The following is an 11,750-nucleotide window of genomic DNA, read 5'->3' on the forward strand; positions in this document are numbered from 1 at the left end:
TAATATACGCAACCTTTGTGGTTAGTATCATCCTATAAAATGTGGTTCATAAGTAAACATTGATGTCACTCGCGTTGCGCACGAGATATGAGGTGCTTTCAAAAAGACCATTAGGACATTTCAAACTCAAGAAAAAAACAGACTTTAATGCATTAAAGTTAATAACTACAAATATCTAAACAATGTGGAAAAGCTGACGTACAAGAGAAATAATGGAGATGACAAATCGTTGCTTTACAATCAATAGTCCATCTAGTCACTTGTGTTACAATTCATAATCAAATCACTGCTCCTTTCTGCAAGTTTTCCCAGTATCAGTGTTTGGGATTTCCAATGTGAAAAATTAAACAACAAATTGTACTTTTGTAATGTTACTTTTGTACAGTTTGGATCAGTGTAGTGTGTAATAAAATGTTAAAAGTCTCATGCCCTAAAGTGTTTAAAAATGTTCAAAACATATTTTTTTATTTTATCAAAAGTATTCTAATCAGTATCCTTACAGTAATGTTTTAATTAATACAAATAAATGAATATGAAGTTGCTATCAGCTATTATTTCACTGCTTTTAGTGAAGTTTTTGCCATGGTAACATTTCAGCACGGTATCAAGGTATTTTATGCAGCAGGTTTCCCCCACTGCTTTCATCCAAACAGCCAACCTTTCGTCAGGGGTGAAGTTAGTTCAACTGAGTGTGTTGCATTTACAACTTCTGACAACAGAGAGCACTGTTGCCAATGGAAAACGTTTAAGTAATATTAAATTTCTTACAGTTTGGTACAGAATAAACACTTGGTAGTATATGCAGAGCTATAAATATGACATGACATGATCTCCCTGCATTTGTGGAAACAAACGGACACCTGATACCTCACTCTGGTTATTGAATGCTTCTAGAGGGCAAAGGGTTAGGCTCTACTACCAGTCTGAGCAGAGCGCAGACACTGGCGCACAAACCACTCACCTAATTATACATCATAAATAATCTGTACCCCCACCCCCACCCTCAAACACACACACAGAGCCCCCACCCCGCTGCCAGCACACATATCACTATCACAAGCCCTTCAGTTCCCTTTATTCCTGTTGTACGGGTGAGAACCAGGCAGACCAACACTGCTATTTCTTCACGACACGTCACGTGTGCATGGGAATATTCTAGCTTCACACAAAAAGCAATGTCCAAGCTCTGACATTTACAATTTGGGAGTAAAGCAAAACACACTGTTGAATTATCGCACTTGACCCAAGCCAGACTACGTTGTCCACTTTGGGGCGACGCAGTGGACATATTTATTAACCATCTACTTGGTGTTTGTAACCAAAACGTCATAGCGTGCAACATGGAATTCTACAACACTCAGCAGGGACATTATTCATGGAAAACACCATGGAGTCAACTCCTTTATGTTCCCCTTGACTGAATTACAAAAAAACGTTCATCATTAATTAATTCATGATAATAAATAAATCATCATGTCACAAAAAAGCTTGTGCCTTATACATTTCAGCAGGTGGTGTAAACAGCCTGTGTCCTTGGAGCTTGGACTGGACCCGAGTTTAACTCAACAAGATCCTCAATGGCATTCCGTGCAAAGAATGGTGTGTGTACGTGAGTGAAGGCACACAGCATTGCAAGGGGGGAGTGACGCAGCAGTGCGTGGCAAGGAGAGGACGGGAGAGAAGCGGCCACATTGATATTGATTAACAGCCTGCGAAAAAAAAAAACATACACAGTACATGCATGGGAGATTTTGCTGACTTATAACTAAAGCTTGCACAACTCACACAACATAGGATGCCATGTAAAAAATGCCAAGCAAGGGGATGTCTGAATCTCAGTAAACACATCCCTGTTCAAATGCAAGACACTTTTTGGGCTGTCCAGATTCTCCCATTGATTTGCAGCAAAGTGTGTCACTTAAGTTATGCACCTTGAAATATACCCACTCTGAGTGGAGCGACCTTGAAACAAGGGTGTTCCCTAACATACCTGTCAGAACGCACATTCTCCCAGAGACTGAAGGTTGGGTTATGCTTGACTCCTCTTATTTGATGCACCATGTACGCATTCTGTTGCTTCACTACCTGGTCAACTCTCAATTTGCACAGTTTCCTTAGCGTTCAGTAATTGCTTTCATTGGATTTTTTTTAAAAAGTGAATGCAAAGACACACACCTTCAAAGTAGCCTGTAGATAAGCTGCACATACATAACTGGAAAAATCTGTATGACTTCCAGGCCCACTACGCAAGTTAACTTCACATTAAAAGTGTGGCATGTTTTTCATATTGATCTCTCTATGTAATGCACATCTCGTGTAAATTCCAAGAGCCAGAAATTAGCTCAACGCTCAGATTTCACAGAATCACACGTCTTTGGTGGTTGCGCACAAATTTCAAGGTTATGCGTGGTGGGTGTGTCAGGACTAGTGTTAATTTTGTCAGCCATTTTTAAATTTAGTGTCAGTTTTAGTCCAGTTTCAATCACACTTGTTAGTTTTTATCATAGTTAGTGAACTTCATCCTGTTTTTATTTAGTCACCTTTTAATCGAATTATAAGTCGAGCTATTTTAGTCTTTATTTTAGTCCAAGAAAAAATAATTTCATTCATCTAGTCAACAAAAACTGCCAACCTTTTGGTCTAGTTTTACCCTTTTACATTTTTGGGGTCAGCAGATAATATTGAACATTTCCATCGAATCTAAAATTACTTCACATAAAATTTTCTCCCATCTTTTTAATGAAAAACAACTTCACACAATTACAGTATATTACAAATAATTGGCTATTATGACTCCATACTACAAGCTAAGTTAGCCAGCATTAGATAGCGGTCGGATTAACGTTATTGTTGGAATGTTACACCACAAAAAATTTTGTTAACTTATCACAATGAGTTTGTGATGAACTGTGACGTGTCTCTTCAGGTTTGTTGTGTTCTTTTCCAGCTATCTTGTGTCCACATTCCTTCCCTTTGACCAAAATCAAGCATAATGTTTTTTCTCCACTTCAATGTAGCGAGAATGTGTCCTTATATCATGTCTTCGCTTTCTTCCAGCAAAGCAAAGCATGGCAATAATACTTTACTTTTTTTTTCGTTCTTTTTTTTTTTAACCTTTCATCGTGAATCCACCTCCTGTCTGTCCCATGTGTTTGTGCAAGTTGCACACGCTAGCTGCAGATTTGAAAGGGGATGTGTCACTGTGTGTTCGTGACAGATTAGCAGAGAAAGGATTTTACTAAATCATCATTTTTGTCTCGTCTTTATTCATGACATAAAATGTCCATATTTTAGTCCAGTCTTTACTAAGTGAGCTACATTTTCGTCTCGTCTTCAATAGTCGATGAAAATGCATGCTGATTTAGTCCCGGACCGGTTACTGTTTATAATGGAGGTTTTAGTCTAGTCTAGTCTTCATTCGGTAAAAAATGTGTGTTGACGAAAACATTTTTATTTAGTTTTCATTAAAGAAATTAACACTGAGTTATGCCACACCTTGAAAATGCACAAGAAAGGCACATAAGAAATTTACTTAAGCGAGAATGGGTAAATGTGCCCCTAAGTGCAATATTCAATGTGTCTTGAAGTGATTTGTTTACAGATGTACTATAGTAGCTTAGACAATGACAAAGACAAGAGAAAACCTAAGAAAAAAACTTAAAAGGGAAAAAATAAGCATTATTTGTGAAGAGGAGCTTTCCAGGATTGTCAGATTGAGCAGGACAGTCCAAATTAAATAGAACAAAAGTTTTTACTTACATTTCTGCAAAATCAAGCACATTCAAAGCACACACAAGACTTTTAACGAAGGCCTACAATTTCTAGTATGAGCTCTAGTTCATTATCTAGCATCATGGTCCCTTTGACGTTCAGTATTTGCCTAAAATGAAAACTGCCAATCTAGTGTTTTGGATCAGTTCAGAGTCCAGACACAATATCAGTTGCAGCGTTAACATGTCCATCTAAATCGCATAAACGTGGCATGTGTCCAAGGGTGTGTACACTATTTATATCCACAAACAAGAAAACTGCAACAATATGCCAGCAATGATCTGCTGATCAAACACTTGTTGCAAATCTTTGTGCACTAACATTCTGGGGTGCATTTTCAACATGGAGATTTAGTTAATTCTATGCCGCAACACAATGTATCTTATTGCGCTTAACAATTTTATAGAAATATTGTAGTATAATTTTCAAAGATGAAGAGTTGGTTGTCAGAGCTCAATTGATTTTTCTTGGTTACAAAAGGGCTATTTAATACATTTTTTTCAAAACAAGTTAAATTTGTAAACACAAGTTTTTATGAATGTTTGTGAAATGTCAAAAGAATTCCAAATAATTAGATCTTTGATATAAACATACTACAAAAAGGGCAACTTTGGAAGCTTGGACTAAAATTGTTGCCAAACTATTCTTTGCAAAGATGATATAAACATTTTAAAAATATAGTTCTATATAAGGCCAATTCTGGGGATAAGACTGCAACACTTAACTCCATAATTATTTAATTAATTGAAATTTTGTGGCTGCAGGTAACACAATACAATGTGCTCTCAACTGAACTTTAATTAAACAAACATTTGTTTAAATAATGTTAATATATGGCAGTCCAATTCAAATATAAAGCCTAAATGATAGCAAAAGACAGGAGGGAATGCCAGGTCTAATGTATAACTAAAGAAACAAAGAACTAAGATAACTAATAAACAAGTGAAAGAAACTAATTTAGACTAGTCACTATTTTCAAGAGTTGAAGAAATTAAATATGAAATGAAAGCCCGCGAGGCACAATGGGAGGCGGCATAGAAGGGCCTTAATATTAACAAGCATGTCACCCAAACAACTGCGAGAGCTACATGTGGACAGAAAAATCATGTGAAAAGAAAGTGGTGAAAAAATAGCCCCAAGTACCATTTTCAACGTCAATCTGCTCTGCACTCACCTAAGTAATTTTGGCTCAAAACCAAGTGGCCTACAAATTCCAAAATATGAAAACAAAGACAATCATGTCTTTAGAAACAAAAAGGTCTTCCCTAACTTGTGTCCATTTCTGTGGTTATACTGCAGTGGTATTATGGGTAAAGGTGTATCTGAGACAAATTACTGTACTGCACTAGAATCTCACACAATAGAGTTGTTCCAGGCAAAATGTTCAATTACTGTAAAAATGCTCCACACGCATTCAATAAATGTAAATTGTTTTTTTGCGGCGATAGATAACTGATCATATTAGAAGTTAGAACCCAAGCAAAAATCACCTGCTGGTTGCCACAATATGAATGTAAGTTAACCTCGACAAATCCACAGGTTGTAACGCAAACACAACTGAACACACAAGACATGAAGCTCAGACAAAGTGGGAAGTCTTCCTCTCATTGTCACGTGTCGACATAAAAAGAATGGAAACAGAAATGACAAAACGTGTGATGGTAGTCGACATGAACAGCTTCTAGCTTGAATAGCACTTGGTTGCAGGCTGTTCATAAAGTGGCACAATTGGAAAGACATTTTAATTTACTTAAGCTGACAGGATGGCAAGAGCAAGATGAGGAAACAGAGCACTGTGCTGCATCAGAACTCCTTAGCAAATTGAGCACAGCAATGAAATAGCACGTTAATGTACTAAAAACCAACACACACAACTCACAACAATCAGTTATTTTTCTACATATAAAAACAGTTAACAGGACTTACTGTGCTCTTGTTGTAAGACTGTGTAGTTAGGACACAATCTTGTTTAATGCGAGTGCATCAAGTTCAACATTCCCTTCTCCTGAAGCTCTTTTACCGGCCTACTGCTGCGGCTGCTGTGTAAAGTGTGTGTCCTGTAAGAGGAGAGAGAAACAGTGAGGAAAGTCGGAGGTGGGGCAAAAAGGCAGACTGAGATAGGAAGGACGTGCAGGGATATGCACGATCCTTTATCCTGGCGTATATCATAATGTACACCTGATTGATAATACAACAGAGTAAACGTGAACGAGAAGTATTCACTTCCTTTAAAGCTATCAACATTTCAAATTACAGTGCAGCATACATATTTCACACCAAGGTTATCATAACAGAATGATTTTCAGCACCCCTGACTCCAAGCTTTCAGGTATTCTTCATTAAGAACTGAGGTCATTATTCAGAAAATCTCAAATACGGACATTCCTTCCTTTCAAAAGCCACACAGGAGAGAATGAGCTAAGATTCAAACCCTGAACCCTGAGGTAGCTGTGCTAATAACTACTCCACTGTTCTATCATTTTGAAACATTTGAGAAGGTGATAAGAAGTAAAATGTAACTTGACCTTTGATAAGTTATAAAAGACAAGTAAAACGTACAGCTAATCCACTGATTACTGATATGAGGTATGATGATTTGCGCGACAGTGATTTTAAGTTTTGAATTACGATGTATTTTTACCTAATTATTTTGTGTGAATTGTGAATTTAACCTTAGCAGCATTTAGAGGTTCCACTATAGGTCAGTGTTTTCTCAGGCAAGCAAGAGAGGATTAACAAGTACACGATCATCCTCAATTCACCTTAGCAACAGCATTTTTACTGTATTTAGCTTCAAATGATCTAAATGGGGAACATCCACAATGTTATAGATAAATTATTAAAATGTTGTCTCATTTTCATAGTACTTACTGAACATTCAATCAAATTGCTCAGATGTCATCTTCACTGCTTCTCAAAAACGTTATCCATGTTCTATGGAACCTGTCCTCATTCGGCTTGCATATGAGTTGAAGAGTTGCAGCTGACACTTTTGTGTATTTATTGCTTGTTTTTGTGTTTTTATTTGTTTAGTTTTATATATTTCCAAAAACATGCAGTGCATGTTAATTGAACACCACAAACCAGGGGTTTCAAATTATTTTCTTTTTTTTTCACAAGCCACATTGGAGTTATGGTTTCCTTCGGAGGGCCATTATGATTGTGAACCCAAATGAATGTATGATCGCCTCATATTATATACACACAACAAATTGATAAATAACTACAGTAGCTTTGAAATCAGAGACCAGCTAGACCTGTTAGTTCAAATATTATTACATTTATTTTAAAAGGGGGAATTTGTAAAAAATAAATAAAAAAAATGCTTCAAATCTCACAACATTTTTGAAAGTGAAGACAATTTGCAATTACGGTAGTTTACCAAGAAACATGAAGTCAATGCACATACGGTAGGCCACAATAAATAATGTGGCGGGCCGGATCAGGCCCCCAGGCCTTAACTTTGAATTGATACCCTTCCACAGTCAGTGGACATAAAGTAGATGTGAGGGTTGGATTGACAGCAGATGCGCAATGTCTTCTGCGTTTTTGGCCAGGACTTTTATCTTCCCATTTTCCTCAGTCACCTTCACGCCTTCATGACATACTGTAGGTGGCGCCAGTTGGTTCTATGACCAGCCGCCTGTCCAGTGTGCTAGGATTGAGCCCACACTTTCTTAAGCCTCTTTTTTGGACCACCAGCTAAGCGATGTCCTAACCTCAGCATGGCCATATTGGACCTTACATGGGATTTGGTCCTCTGGCATCCTGATGAGATGGCTAAGCCATCTAAAATGATGATGAGAGATTGTGGCCTGTATGCTCCCGCTGTCAGTTGCATCTTAATATCCATAATCCTGCCAGGTTACTTTCAGTATGCACTGCAGACATTTGATGTGAAAGGTTTCAAGTTGTTTAAGATGACGACTGCAAAGTGTACATGTTTCACAACGGTACAAAAGTGTGGGATATGCACACTGCAGTCTTTGTTGTGAGTTGCAAGCTGTTCTTTGTGAAGACTCGCTCCCTTCAGACGCCCAAAGGAACATGATGCCTGTTCTAGCCTGTTGTGTATCTCCTGAGCTATATTGCAGTCATACGAGAGGATGCTCCCAAGATATTTGAAATGTGGAACAATGGCAAGGAAGGGGTGTCCGAAATTAGAAACTTGGGAAGTTCTAGTGGGGGATTAGATGACCAATGGCAGATGATTTCTGCTTTGGGTATATATTAACAGACAATCCCATTTGGTTGTAAACCCTCACAGCAGTTGCGATAGTAGCCTGCATTGCTTTTCGGTTGTGTGCCACAGCGCACAATAAGCTTGGCAGTCATGCCTTCATGAAATTGATGCAGGATGTTTGTGAATTTTCTGGAGCAGTCATAAGTGCTAGAGGACCTCCCAAAGGAGGTCACAGTCTACTGAGTCAAAGTCCTTTGTAATGTCCACAAAAGCAACAAACAGGTCTTGCTTCTTTTCACGACACTTCTCTTGCAACGATCTTGAGGTGAAAATCATGTCCATACTCCACAGAACTCCTGTTCTACCTGAAGCCACACTGGAAATCTAGGAGAAACCCCTCAGTGATGTTGTGGACCAGTTTGCGGAGCAAACCCCTTGCAAGCACTGCTGCAAAAAGCAATATTCTCCAGCTGTTCCCACATACAGATTTATCGCCCTTCTTCTTTGTTGGTGATGCTTGTGTCCCACCATTGATGGGGGACACTTTCTTGCGTCCATATTTTAACATTGAACAGATGAATTGCTTGTCTGCACTGGTAGTCCACCTCTGCTTTAGGATTTCAGCAGGGATAGAATCAGAGCCAGGGTTTCACTTTCTGAACCCGGATTCCCCAACCCTGGTCTTCAGCAAGTGCTCAGTATCACCAAGTCTTTCTGCTAAAACACGCCTCAGGTTGTTATGCACCTCTGCATTTCTGAGTTTACTGAAATTTTGTATTTTTTGGGTGGATTTTTTATGAGCCATTGGGCGTACAATAACATGGAGTTTGGTTACAATCACTCTGTGGTTTGTATCACACTCAGCTCCTCTCATGGGCTGAGTGATGTGACCATCCCTGATGTAAAATATTTTCACAATGATGTAGTCAATCAGGTGCCGCTGCTGCCACAAAATCATGGGTCACCCCGACTTGTCTTAAATGCACAGAGAAAGCAATCAGACGTCATTACCCAACCAGACATGCTGAGGAGGATGCAAAGTACCAGGGAGGTAAGAGAGGGGACCAGGTCATCAATATTGTTAATGAAGAACAGCTAATATTATGGAAGGTTATCAAAAACTTTTTAGAAGATTGGATATGTTGTAAAAAAAAAATAATAATAATAATCTTTAATAATGGAACCTCTATTTTTGTGGAATACTTGATGTGGCCCAGACACACCAAGACTATCTCCAGCAGTCCCCACATAAATTGGGTTTGAGACCCCTGAACTAAATAATCTATGAAGTTGTAATTAAGTTAAAACTTATTGCTACATACAGTACGAATTAATGTACACATTGTTTGGGTTTTTGTTATTTGTGATTGTTTTTTTTACTGTGCCCATTGAGTCTAAGAAGTCCTGATTCAAAATGTACAGCTTACCAAATGTGTCTACCACAGATTTATTCCACTCACAACCTCTATTCTGCTACATTTCAAGAATTATCTACTTTCTATTTCAACTGAATTATTCAATAAATTATTCCACCCTCAACCGCCATTTCACTACATTTTAAATAATTATTTAATTTCCATTTCAATCAAATTATTTAACAATTACTTTGTCCACACATTTGATGGAATCGAAGTTTTGGTAATTATGAACGCTAAAAACTTCAGACAATAAGGGTAAGAATAATAACTAGAAATAGTTTTGTTAGTGTTTTTGATGATTATTTATATTTTATACACAATTGTGAATCAGCGCTGTTCACAAATAGTTATAGTGTGTGGTTTAATACATGACAATTATATTATCTATCCATTCATCCATTTTCCAAACTGCTTATCCTCACGAGGGTTGATATGTGTTATAAAAATAAAAATAGCTGCTTTTATGAAAACACTTTAGCTTGTCAAATGATAGCATTCAGGTACAGAACTACGGCAGTGCAAAACACAAAACCATAACACAACAGCAAGTTCAAATTTAAATAAAAATAAACTTTTTTGTTTTGCTGTTATAATTACTTATTTATTTTTGTGGTTTGCACGTCATGGCCACTGTACAGTAGCTAAGGCAATGCAGTTTTATTTCTACAGCACATTTCATACACAAGACAACTCAATGTCCGCAAGACAAGACAAGTGGCAAAAGAACTAGCTTACGCTTACTTGGGTGCAGCCGTTAGCCTTCCAACCTACAAAACGAAACAACAGCATGACGTATGACCGACATGTTGGTAATTCACTTTTATTAATGTTGCTAGAAAGAAGACCGTTTTGGACGCTGGCATGTACCGTGTTTCTCACACCCACCCAGCACTTATATGGAAATTTCCCCCTCACAAAGTTAGTCGAGAGTAAGAAAGTGAGCTACACCGAGCCCAAACTTTTTTCAATCTGTAACATGTCACTGGGTGTCTAAAAACAGAATGATGTCAATGTCATACTTACATGTTTCTTTAATTCGCGTCTGTTGTGGGGATACAGTCAGCGTTGAAGTTTTCTTCAGTAAACGCTCAGCTGTCACTGCGGCTGGTTTGCTTTGTATTGTATTCCATCTGGTCACTGTTGGAGGGCATTATGGGTAATGTCGTCTTTTACGCAGCACGACGAGTACAAGTCAGGAAACTACAGATAGATGGATGGATGGATGGATGGATGGATGGATGGACGGACGGACGGATGGATGGACGGACGGACGGACGGATGGATGGATAGATAGATAGATAGATAGATAGATAGATAGATAGATAGATAGATAGATAGATAGATAGATAGATAGATAGATAGATAGATAGATAGATAGATAGATAGATTTGTAATCCTATGAGACAAAGTAGATTTGCTTGCTCCATAACAAAGTTGTTGGTGGTATAACTTGAGAAATGCGCTATTTGCAGTGAGTGGTAGCTTTATACAAATGCACAAACACGTAGATAGATAGATGGGAAAATTCCAGTATCAGGAATTATTTATTTCCTCCGCTGTCGACCTCTAGTGTTACTAATCGGAATGACAACGTACCCAAGTTTTGTTTTTGTTGTTTTACTTCATGTGTAGTGGAAAGGGCTTTGTTGCAGCTTGTTGCTGTTGTGAAAGTGAAATATTAAGATGAGTTAAGTTACCTAGCTCCGAGCAATTAACAATAATTTAAACTTAACAACTGAGTAGATGTTAAAGTCAATATTTATTATATATTCAGTGTAAGGGACAAATAAAACAAAACTTTTTATTATTGCATCTACGTCTTAACATTCAAATGAATTGTGGTGTGATATTTCTAATGTGTTTTTTTTTTTTGCATATATATATATATGTGGGGGGGGGGGGTGCGCGCGTGCGTGTACGTGTGAGTGTTTGTGGGTGGGTGGGTGTGTATACAGAATATATATATATTTTTTGCTTCTTTTTTTTTTTACAATTTTTTACTTTTTTTTTTTTTTGCTTTTATCTTGAATCAAGAAGTCAATCAACACTGCAAACATCAATGAACTATGGGAGCATCTCCAGAGGTCAGCTGTCTAAATGGTTCACAGTGAGCAGGCAACACAGCCACCCTTGTGTGTGGTCACTTTGTAAGTAATGATTAATAATTCACCACAGTCTCCATAGATCTAGCTAGTGGCTTCAGGCCACTTCCTTTCCCAAGGACAATGGGACCATTTCCTGCGGGTGCGAGGCAGAAGAGTAGAAGGGACAAAGCAGGCCAGTTTTATATGGGTGGGTGTCCAATGAGACAAACGTGATTTGTTTATGATCTGTTTTGTTTATCTGTTTGCACAAGCACAGTTAACTGATTTTTTTTT

At 37.9% G+C, this 11,750-nt stretch overlaps 1 long non-coding RNA gene across 1 annotated transcript; it reads right to left on the reverse strand.

Moving 5' to 3' along the window:
- Positions 1-1,559: 1,559 nt before the first annotated feature.
- Positions 1,560-10,540, reverse strand: LOC147170120 (uncharacterized). Its single transcript, XR_015095795.1, has 3 exons — positions 10,396-10,540; positions 5,698-5,828; positions 1,560-1,709 (listed from the first exon to the last, which is right to left on the reverse strand). It is a non-coding gene; the product is annotated as an uncharacterized LOC147170120 (long non-coding RNA).
- Positions 10,541-11,750: the final 1,210 nt, after the last annotated feature.

The sequence above is a fragment of the Leptonotus elevatus genome, chromosome 8, assembly GCF_054856555.1.
Source record: "Leptonotus elevatus isolate MCC_2025b chromosome 8, RoL_Lele_1.0, whole genome shotgun sequence".
NCBI classification, from domain to species: Eukaryota; Metazoa; Chordata; class Actinopteri; order Syngnathiformes; family Syngnathidae; genus Leptonotus; species Leptonotus elevatus.